This window comes from Equus caballus, chromosome 7, assembly GCF_041296265.1.
Source record: "Equus caballus isolate H_3958 breed thoroughbred chromosome 7, TB-T2T, whole genome shotgun sequence".
Classification (NCBI taxonomy): Eukaryota; Metazoa; Chordata; class Mammalia; order Perissodactyla; family Equidae; genus Equus; species Equus caballus.
This window is the reverse complement of record NC_091690.1, coordinates 61344343-61356174: the sequence shown is the minus strand read 5'-3', so window position 1 is coordinate 61356174 and position 11832 is coordinate 61344343.

The window sequence follows — 11832 nt, the reverse complement described above, 5'->3', positions numbered from 1 at the left end:
GGAATTTAAACCCCAGGGCAGAGCTTTCGTTTCAATGAACACCTAATGGTTATAATTTAGGTCTGTGTTTATAATGTCAATAGTGCAGGGAGGAGGAGGTGAAGGCTTTCCCCTCTGCTTCCAGGGACGTTCAGTAAGATGATAGTGAAGAAGGCCTCCCAGCTGAACCCGATGAGCTTGCGGAATTATCCTAACTTCTTTATTTTCTTCATGATGTATGGCATAAAAAAGATTCGAGAAAGCTGCCATGACTCATTAAAGCTAATTTGATATTATAAGGGTGCTAAATGTTAAGATCTATCTCTCTCTATATATTTCTTATTGGAGGTCAGAGTCCCACAGACTCCATTTTCCACTGAATGTAGGCATAAGGAGAGAGTCCCTTTGGGATTCCATCCTGGCCGTAGCTGCGGGCCCCTTTCTCCCATCGTCTGGGGAAAGGGCTAATGGAGCTGAGCGCCCTTCAGACCTAGACACTTCCGCTGTCACTCTTCCATGGGGCCCTGTCCTGGGGGGCCTGTGTCTTGTGTGGAAGATAAGTGTGTCACACTGAAGACGTGACATCTGTGCTGAGACCAGCAGAAAGAATCTGAATGTCTCAGAAGAGGGGGATGGGACAGGCAGAGACTTTCCAGGCAGAGGGAACTGCTTGTGGAGTGGAGGTGGGGCATTGTGAGAGCAAGGCTGTGTGGGGAAACAGGGGTGTGGAATGGGGTAACTGAAACTGGAGGAATGGGCCAGGAGCAGCTGTCCCCAAGCAGAGCATGCATTTTGTGTTTACTGGGACAAGTTCCTGGGAGCAGGTGAGATCCAAGGCCTGTTCTGTGCTCATTGAGGCCCTCATGGGCCACATAATGCCACATGTCTTCACAGAAGTTTCAGGGTGTAAATTGTTCTCTTATGCTTTATCATCCAATGATATGTTACTACCCTCCTCTGGCAGATTGAAACATTGAAGCTTACTAGCTGCGTGTCTCTGAGTATGTTACTGAACTTCTCTGAATCTTCATTTTCTCACCTCTAAATAGAGAAAACAACTACTACCTCTGTGAGTGCCCAAGAGCGTGTATGTCCACTGTCTGCTGGTAACGGGCACTCATTTGTGCTAACTTCTTTGCGGCCCAGGCTTATCAACTAGGAAGGGATAAGAAATCAAACCCATGCGGCCAGCCCCATGGGCAAGTGGTTAAGTTTGCACACTCCACTTCTGCGGCCCAGGGTTTTGCTGGTTCGGATCCTGGATGCAGACATGGCACTGCTCATCAAGCCATGCTGAGGCGGCATCCCACATAGCACAACCAGAAGGACCCACAACTAAAAATATACAACTGTGTACGGGGGGGGGGGGGGAGTGGGGGGGGAGGGGGTGGCGGGGGGAGGGAGGGGTTGGGGAGAAAAAGGAAAAATAAAATCTTTAAAAAAAAAAAAAGACTTCAAACCCAGGTATCCTGACCACTAGGTCACACATGTTCCCGGGCATCACTCTACTTCCAGGCGCTGCCCCGGCAGACATCGTACACCCTGTAAGTCCCAGCAGAGCTGCCACCAAGTTCACAGTGTGAGGTTGGGAGGAACTTGTCCCTCGCACTTCAGCCCCCATCTGCTTCAACAAACCCTGGCCCTGCCGGCTCGCACTCCTGAGCTGATCCCCTCCCCACCGCCACGCCCCTCCTCTGGCTGCCTAGAGAGGAGCAGCAAGCTACCTCTTGCAAGTCAAGAGGAAAATACTACCCCAAGGGAGGCCTCAGCCACGCAGTACACGGGGAGGGGAAACTAATGACAAGTGACACTAAAAAGACCAGATTTTTCAAGATGTTTTTACTTGTCTTTAAAAAAAATCACAAAGGCAAATCAGATAACCAAAGAATGCATGGTCTGTGAGGGAGAAAGGTAGGAAATTGAGTTAGAAAAGGAAGGGGCTGACTCAACACCACTTTGAAAATGGAGATGTTTCTAAATCAGTGGGCCCCGAGGACGTGTTTCCTGAGACGCTTGTAGACAAATGTGTGCCGTTCCCTGAATCTTGTTAGGTTGGTGAGATCTTGAAAACTTGATTCATTGTTTCTCCCTCAAAGCCCCCCTCGCCACAGTCGCAGACACTTTCTGCTTCCTTTCTGGGTCTGTAGCCACTTTCTGCCTCCCAGGCAGGACATTTGGTAGGAGGCAGGAGGAGAAGGGGATCTGCGCGTGCCCGGGGTTCTGCCCAGCTTCTGCGCCCAGCTTGCCATAAAGCTTGGAAAAGCCAGTTGCCCAGGGCACAGGGCTGGTAAGCCAGGTGTGTAATGAGGCAGGCTGTGTAATGTGTTTTTCTTAAATGCATCTCTGATCCATTCTACACACCGTGATTACAGTGCGAAGTTCTGAATTCTTAGATTTTTTAATTATTTATTTATTTATTTATTTGAGGAAGATTAGGCCTGAGCTAACTGCTGCCAATCCTCCTCTTTTTGCTGAGGAAGACTGACCCTGAGCTAACACCCATGCCCATCGTCCTTTACTTTATATGTGGGACGCCAACCACAGCATGGCTTGACAAGCGGTGCCACGTCCTCGCCCAGGATCCGAACCAGCGAACCCCGGGTGGCTGAAGCGGAACGCGTGAACTTAACCGCTGCGCCACTGGGCCGGCCCCACTTAGATATTTTTTAATGTAAGCAGATCATACTACTTCCTTGCTTATGACCCTTCTGTGACTTCTCATGCCACCCAGGATGAAACCCACGCTCTTTCCCAGGTGCTACGAGGTTCTGCATGATCTGGCTCTGAGCCACCTCACCATGTTCATTTTGTGTCACTCTTCTCTGCCTTGACTATACTGTAGCCGTATTTGCCTTCTGACGATTTGTAGGCAACACTTTTCTTTCTGGCTCACAGTCTACGCATATGCTGTTCCCTCTGCCTGGCATCTCTTGCCCTGACTCTGTGGCTGGCTAGTGCTCATTCCTTCAAATTTCAACATTATTGTCTCTTTCTTAAAGAGACCTTCCCTGTCTCCAATCCACATTAGGCCCACCCCTATTAAACACTCACAATAGGCTAATCTTTTCTTTATGGGCGGTTATAATTTGTGGGGTTATTTGTTCAATGTCTGTCACCTAATCCCCACCCCTCATAGATGGGGGCACTGACCACATCTATGTTATGTGTATTGTATACCAAGAACCTAGCGTAGCTCCTGGCTCAGCACAGTGCGTGACAAATGTTTGGAGAATCAATCAATGACTGGTTTGAGAAGAACCATCAGATTATCTCCTCCTGCAGCCAGAGCTGAAAGAGTATAGGTGGCTTCTGACCAAAATCACCTCACATGGAATATCAAATTATTAAAAGTTCCTGAAACCAATTGAATTATAGGCAAAATGGTAGGTTGGCAGCCTGTCTTCTCCTTCTAGCCAAGGAACTGTGATAAAGGAGGGTCACTGGTCTGAAAATTATAAAGAACTTTGAGAAAAATCAAAATCAAGAAACCTCTAATCAGAAGTCTTCCGGGAGAGCTGGTCACTCGGGTACTTAGTCGTACAGTACCTCAAGTCAAAGCCAAAATGTCCAAGTTTAAAGTTGATGTTTGAAAGAGAAGCAGCAGCACCTCCAGAGAAACCTGGACCCTGCAGATCCTTGCTCACATGGTGTAGTGTTTTCCAGTGTTATCCTGAGAAACCCAGCTGTTCCCATAACGAAAGGCAACTTCCAGTCATTCCTTTGGTTTTCCACTGATTATAAAATATTATTATAAAGGCATAGCATGTCAAACCATGGTCATTTATAAAAACTCAGGACATTTACAGGGAAAAGTAGATAAAGAAAGAAAGTCATGGCTCATGTCTGTCTCCCTCTGCTGAAGTAGGACTGGGAGCTCCTTCAAGGCAGAAACTGGGTGTTGCCCATTTTTGTTTACCTGGAACCCAGAACAGTGCTGAGCACAGAGCGGATCATTACTTAAGGTCTACTGAATGTGTAGTTATGCGTTGCTTAACGATGGGAATACGTTCTGAGAAATGCATCATTAGGCAATTTTGTCATTGTGCAAACAACATAGAGTGTACTTGCACAAACCTAGATGGCATAGTGTACTACACACCTAGGCTATATGGTACTAATCTCAGGTACTAATGCAGCCTGTCGTTGACCAAAGTGTAGTTACCCGCCATATGACTATACATGAATAATGGATGGATGAGAATGTGTCTAAGCAATTTATGGAGTTTTCTTGTACTGAAATAAAGTTGATCCTTGAAGCATTCTATTAAGAAGATGCAGTGCTTTTAACCTGACCGCCTGTGCTCAGACCCTTCGGGACATTCTCTACAACCTCCGGAATCTCCCTCTGTTCGCTCCCAACTTCTCCTGCTCTATTTAGACTCAGCCTGCCTCCTGGCATTTGACATTATCTCCCAGCTGCAGTCTTCCCTCCCTTTGGACAAGGCATTTGTATTCAATTTCCTACTTGTAAGAATTGTAACTCACACTATCTCATTCCCATCTTTGGCTGAATTGGATAAGAGTCTTCATTCAAGCTTCAGCCCCTTTAGGGCTACCTACCTTCCCTCAGCCCAAGCCCTCTATAATGAATCTCCCAGAAATTGAATATGTTGGTTAGTTAGCTGCCACCAGATGACAGGTGACAGGCATGGTGTCATAGGCCCAGCTATTCAACTACCTCCAGACATGAATGACTGAAGAGAAAAGAATCATGCACATGATGCCACCACCTGTGTTTTTTCTAGAAAGACGGTAAAGAAAACAACCCAAAACAAAATAACATCAAGGCACAGGTTGGTGCTTAGCTTTTCTGATCTTAGCTAATTCCAAACTGCTTCTCTCAACCACTTTTATGCTTTCAGGCCTGAATTGGAAATTTCTTGCCTTCTTCCCAAGGATAAAAAATATATAATAGTAGTTAAGAGCTCAGATTTTCTGGAAGACCAATGTGGAAATTCTGGATCAACCTCTGAGTAGCATAGGCAAGCTATGCAACCTCTTCAAGCTTCCGTTTCCTTGTTGCCAAGATATGGAAAATAACAGCACAAAGAAAGATTGCTCACTGGGGTGTCTGGGACCTCATCTGCCATAGGCGAATGATATTTCCAAAGTTTAGATATCTTATCTTCAAAATAGTTTTTCCTGTTACCATTTGATCCAGCCCCAGCATCTTCTGGATTAATTTCCTCCTCCTCCTGTTCTCCTTCTCCTCCTCCTCTTCTCTCTTTTCTTCTCTCTCTGTTTGTTCTTACCTATTATATCGATTAAGCGATGGGATGTCTAAGGTCAATTTGCACAATCACAGTTAAAAAGTGTAAAAGATGTGCTATCCACCAAAATATAAACTAACAAGGATCATCCCAGCTTCTGTTTTATCAGCTATATGTCACAAGGTCACTGCAGTCACCTGTCATGATGCACACCACACCATCTATGTTGCACGGGTTGAGCCTCTTGGACATGCCCACCAGTCGTTTACAACCCAGCCAGATGCACCACCACCGTACCAAGTTGTTCCTCAATTACTCTAATTTTTTAATGGATAATCTGTTAAAATATTCTTAAAACAATTAAAATGCTTACTTCCAGATCCCTGGGTAAATGATCTATTTATTCTGCCTCCTTCATGGCCTTGAACAGTGAGGATGAGGAGAGAGAAAGCGTGTAAACCACTTGGTGGACGACCTGGCACAGGGAGGGTAAACAGTAATTTAGAATATGCTGAAGTGAGATGGCTTGAATTGGTAGCTTTTGCTTCTGAAGACCTTTTCTAATAGCTTCAAAGGAAAACAACTCTGGCTGGCATGATGTCCATCAGGAATAGCAAATCGATTTCACCGTGCGTGCTGGCTCTGTCTGAGGAGCAGTAGCTGCTGAGTACCGGTAAGGTTGAGAAGCATCCTGAAGCCAAATTTGGGCCCAGCAGGAGTTCTGTGATTAATTAGCACTCTCTGCACAGGCATGAGTTGAAGGAGTGACAACATGCATGCTGTGTATTTGCTGTCCTTGATGGTGTTATTAACATAAAGGACTAAAAGTCAGAAAACCTGGATTGTAGTCGTGCCCCACCTAGCACATAACCTCCAGCAAGCTACCTAACTCTAGAGCAATTCCTCCACCTGCTGCAGCCCTCTGTGTCCACTTTGTCTCCCAGTAATCCTAAACTACTTGTAGTTCTTCCCACACAATGTTCTGTTTTATATCTCCTTGGCCTAAGTAAGCATTAGTTTGCTGGGTTTCTTTCTTGCTGTTCATATAAAAGTGTGAATAAAAGCATCTTGTAGTTTATATATATAATTTTTATACATAGTATTACAGATAATTTTGTTATATGTATAGATTGATAATTTTGTGCATGTGCACAGACAAAGAGACTGCTCCCTGCATTGCCCTCAATGCATAGCCCTGTACCTGGCACCGTCTAAGTGTACAATAAGCCTTTATTAAACAAATTAATGACTGAATGAACTGAATGAATCAAAACGTCAGCAGTGGTGTTAGGGCAATTGTCACTTTTTATATTTTTCTATAAAGGATATGTAATTTTTAAAATTGTAGTAAGGACACTGAACATGAGATCTAGCCTGTTAACAAATGTTAAAGTGTATAATACAGTGTTGTTAACTATAGGCACAATGTTGTACGGCAGATCTCTAGAATTTATTCATCATGCATAACTGAAACTTTATGCACATTAAACAGCAACTACCCATTTCCCTCTTCCCACCGACCCCTGGCAACCACCATTCTACTCTCTGTTTCTCTGAGTGACTATTTTAGAGACCAAATATAAGAGGATCATGCAGTATTTGTTCTTCTGTAACTGGCTTATTTCACTTAGTATAATGTCCCCAAGATTCATCCACATTGTTGCATATGGAAGGATTTCCTTCTCTTTTAAGGCTGAATAGAATTACACTGTATGTATATACCACATTTTCTTTAGCCGTTTCTGTATCCATCAACGGTCGTTTAGGTTGTTTTTACACCTTGGCTATTGTGAATAATGCTGCAGTTAACATGGAAGTGCAACTATCTCTTCGAGATCTTGATTTCAATTCTTTTCGATAAATACCCAGAAGTGGGATTGCTGGATCATACGGTAGTTCTATTTTTAATTTTTTGAGGATCCTCCCTACTGTTTTCCATACTGGCTGCACCATTTTACATTCCCACCAACAGTGTGCAAGGGAAACGTGTATTTTTAATAACCAAAATACATACATATTTATCATTTGGTAGGCCTTTAGGAAAATAATATGTCAAAAGTGATAAGAGTTCATGAAGATGTTCATAGTCTTGAGCCAGTTTACTCCTCGGGATTGATCTTGGGGAGAAATAAGAGGAAAGAAAAAGTGTCCTCCAGCTGTCCCAGAACAGACTGCTTCCCCTGCAGGCACTTCTGGGATTCAATGGGGAGCCCAAGACTGGGGATAAGCTCATGCCCAACATGAGGGAAGTGGCTGGATAAGTGATGCTATTTCCACACTATGGAATATTGTACAGCTATTTAAACATAATAATTACAGAAACTTGGCAGTCTGTATAATTTATAGAAACAAGGAAAATATTTAAGGTGTAACATGAAGTGAAAAATATGAGAAGTGAAAATAGTGTTAGGGTGGTGGGATTTAGATAATTTATTGTTGCTTTCATTTTCAAGAACTTTCATGGTTTATATCCTTGCTCATTAAAGGCAGCCCACTTGAGCAGCAGCAGTATCAGCCAGCTCACCCTGGAGCTTGTTAGAAATGCAGAATTTGGGGCCCTACCTGAGATCTACTGAATCAGAATTCACATTTGAACAAGATACCCAAGTGATTGATATGCACAGTATGGTTTATATTATCCTTTTAAGAAAAGAAGATGTTTGCTGATGAAGTTTCTCACTTTGGTCTTCCAACAATCCTACGAGTTGTTAGCACAGATGTTGTCATTCCCATGCTACAGATGAGGTGCCGAGATTGGAGTTAAGTGACTTCCCCAGGGACATGCACCATTTAGAGTCTGAGTCAGCTTTCAAGCTGCCTGGCCTTGTGCTTATGTACCAGGCCATCGATGTACATACGGGCTGAGGTGGACCACCCCCTGTCACCTTCCTTAGAATCACCAGCACAGCTGGTAGTCCACAGGGGCCCCAAATTCAGGAAGAAGAAGACATGCTGAGATTTCTGAGGACATTCCTCTCTCTGCCATAAGACTTTGATGACACTCTGCTGACCTCCAACCCAAAGGTGAGGCTTAGCATTTATGAAACACCTTAGAGTCATGGGCATGGGAGTGAGAAGGGGAGAGGGCCACCACACATCAGTTTGAAGCCACCTTGGCTCTCCTCTTGTCCAACTCTATCCATCTTTAGAAGGAGAAACAGGCCCAGAGAGGGGAAGTGACTTGACCCAAGGAACAGACCTAGAGTCAGAGCGAGGAGGAGAGTTCATATGGAGGGCAGCCCAGATATTAGAAGGAAGAGGGGTGTGGCTGGGAGCACCTGCCCAGGCACTGGTCATGGAGACATCTCCTCCTCCTTGCTAGGTGGGGAAGGAGCAGGGGGTGCCCACAGCACTCCCTGCAGAAGAGCAGTCGCCTCCCCCAATGCCATGACGCTGCATCAGTCATGTACGCCGCTCTGGTCAAAAGTTCATCCTGGCCTCCACGCTGAGGAATGTTTGCTCCCCTGTTCCGTGTGTTGTGCATCTTCAAGGGCTTTGCCCTCTTCAACCACTGACGAAGTTGAGTAATAGTCACTGGAAAGGCAAGCTTAAAGAAATAAAATGAACAGTTTAGTTATGGTCAGTCAACAGGCACAATTTTAGTGCAGCCCCACCCTGTGCCACGCACTGTGCTACCCATGCATGCTCTTTTCCAAACAGAATTTGGAGACAGGGTTCTTCAGAAGAGAAATGTACATTCAACTAGAAAGTTCTCCCAAAAAAAGTTTAACTATTTTGAATTAGTCTCCAAGAGAACTTATACAGTCCACAGGAAACAGAAGATCATCAAAATATGTGATTACTTGGAGATAAATGGAGAAATGGAACAGTAATTAATATTGCTTGAGCTCATATTGCTCCTGTAAGATTTGCAGAAATTGCAGGATAGGGCAAGGTTTTCTAGAACAATATTTCATCAGGAGATAATAGCAGTATCTCATTAGACTAAAGGGAGATGAGAGATGGTGAAAGATCAATTTTCATTACAGCTCTTCTCTGATCATAAAATACCTTGTTCCTTCTCCAAATGACAGAGAAGTGAATTCATACTCTATCTAAATAACACCAAAACACTGAGTCAGTTCAGGGTTTTAAAAAATTGATAAAAAGTTGTTTGGCTCCATTGAGAGATCCAGCCACAAAACCTCGTTGTACCTATGCAGGATATGTTTTAGCATTTTACAGGTAAAATACAATGTACACTTAACTATAAATAAGGTGTTTAAATGCAAAATATTTATGTCTTTAATATTTACTACTTGAAGGTAATTTCTAAAGTATCTAGAATGAGCTAAAAATTGTTCAATTAAAAAAAAGACTTCCTGTAACTGCTCACTTTTAGTATTCTAAATACTCTCTCTTGTTCATTTTGTCCGGCAACACTGGCCTTTATTGTCTTGAAATTCTTACCCTGAGTATTATATTACACATCTATCTGTTTATTTTCCTCTTGTGTGACTCACCGATTAGAGTGAGAGCAAAGATTTTTTTTAAATACTGTGTTCCCAGTACCAACAATAGGCCCTAGCACATTACTGGTACTCAGTGAATAATTACTGAACAATGAATTCTCTTACCTTTGCTCTCTTATCTCTTCTAAATGTCCTATGCATGACTTTTGTAATAAAAAATAAAAAGTCATACATTGTTCTTAGAAGTAACAGAATCCAAAAGTGACTCATATGGATCGTTATATCATGTGCTCTGAAGCTGCTGGATTTCCTCCTCCCCAATTTACAGCTGCTCTGATCACCCTGAATGCTTTCCTCTGCAGGCTTCTCTCTGCGATTTAGCTGCCTTGTTTAGCACTGGCTGGGATTTTCCCTCAGGCAAAAATCTATGAAAAATGCAAAACTCACACATGACAGTTCATTCTTCCAAGTGCTGACTCTTGTCCACCATCTGTCTGTTTTTGGGTCTTCTCCAGTGCCTTCAGGTTGTTGGTTTTTGTCTTTTTTTCTATAGTTTAGAGTTGTTATTTGTGTTATTTGGTCTTACAGGAACTACCCTGCCATTGCCAGAAGTGGAACCTCAGATTTCCGTGTTTGAGAAAGTACTCGACAGGAGGGTTGAGAATGGATTGGAGACGAGAGTAGGGCTGGAGAGAGCAGTCATGATGTCGAGGTAGAATGCCCAGGGAAAGGCGATGAGGGTTCATAGCAGCAGCAATTAGATGAAAAGCAAAGTTTATATTTGAGAACTCCAGACTCTGAAATTCCAACTCTTCAGGAAAATGGCCAGCAATTGAGTCCGGACTAAAATGTCAAGTGTTTCTGGTTAGAGATGTAGGTTGTGGTGAGAATTGAGGAGATGATCTTGGAAGGTATTTTCCCAAGAGAGAGAATGGGGAGTGTGAGAAGGGAAGCGGACCAGGAGTTGACCCTGGAGAAGAGGCAGAGTGGCTAAGAAGAGTCAGAGAAGAAGCAGGAAGTCGGTGGTGGTGACCCTGAGGGGAGAGAGCTGCAAAAGAAGCGTTGTTGGTTACTAACATAAAATGCCTCAAATGAACCTAGTAAACCGAGGTCCACAGAGCTCCCTTTGGATTTGGCAGCTGGAAAGTCATTGGTGACCTCTGTGGGAGCAGCTTCAGTGCAGAGAGTTAAAAAGCAAATGGAAAGTGAGGAAGTGCAGGTTTTTCTGCCTCTACAGATGCCTTCAAAGGCTTTCACTTGTTTTCCCTTGTTATTTTTCCACACATACATTTCGTAATCCTGCAGCGCATAATTTTTGAAAATTGTAATTATGTTAAGCCATTTTTTGTTCCCACTTTTATGTGCCTATCCTTGGAAAAAAGTGCCATCTGGTTATGCTTTCAAAATCATTTAGAAGCAAATAATTTGCGTAAAGATTATAATGTGGCTGACTCTTTCAATAGCGTCCATCAGTAAATTTCCCCTCAAAAGATTTCATAATTTTACCTCCACTAACGTGGAGATACCTTTACTAGTTCACACTTCAGTTGGGATCCCAGGCAGCCAATTACTAGCCATATGGCTCTAATCTTCCTGAGCCTTAATTTCCTGGCAGAGATAATAGTAATGATAAGAACAACAGTAGAAGCTAAACACTTCTACAATGCTTACTCTTTGCCAGGCACTGTTCTCAGTTCTTCACCTAGAATAAATAATTTAGTTCTTCTGACAACTCAGCTGGGTATTATTATTATCCCCACTTAAGATGAGAAAACTGAGATACAGAGAGGTTAAGATACTTGCCTAAGTTCACAGAGCTGATAAGTGACAGAGCCAGAATTTGAACACACAAAAAAGAACCTCATTAAATGGCAACCAATATTGTTATTATCACAATTTATTCGTTATTCCACAAATATTTATCGAGTGCCTATTCTAAGGCAAGCATTGTACAAGGACCTGGGTATACAGTAGAGAGTAAAAACTTGGCCTTTGCTGTAAAAGATTCTAATCGAATCTAATCAGGGAGGCAAGCAATTAAAAGGTGAACGAACAAATAAATATGGAATTGCAACTTACCATACGTGCTCTGAAAAAAATAAATAAGATGTAGCAGTAAAGAATAATGGGGGATTGCTTAACCCTGGGTGGTAAGGAAGGCCTCTCTAAGAAGGTAGACATCTAAACTGACATCTGGTTGATAAAAAGGACCGAGCCATAGGGAGCATTAG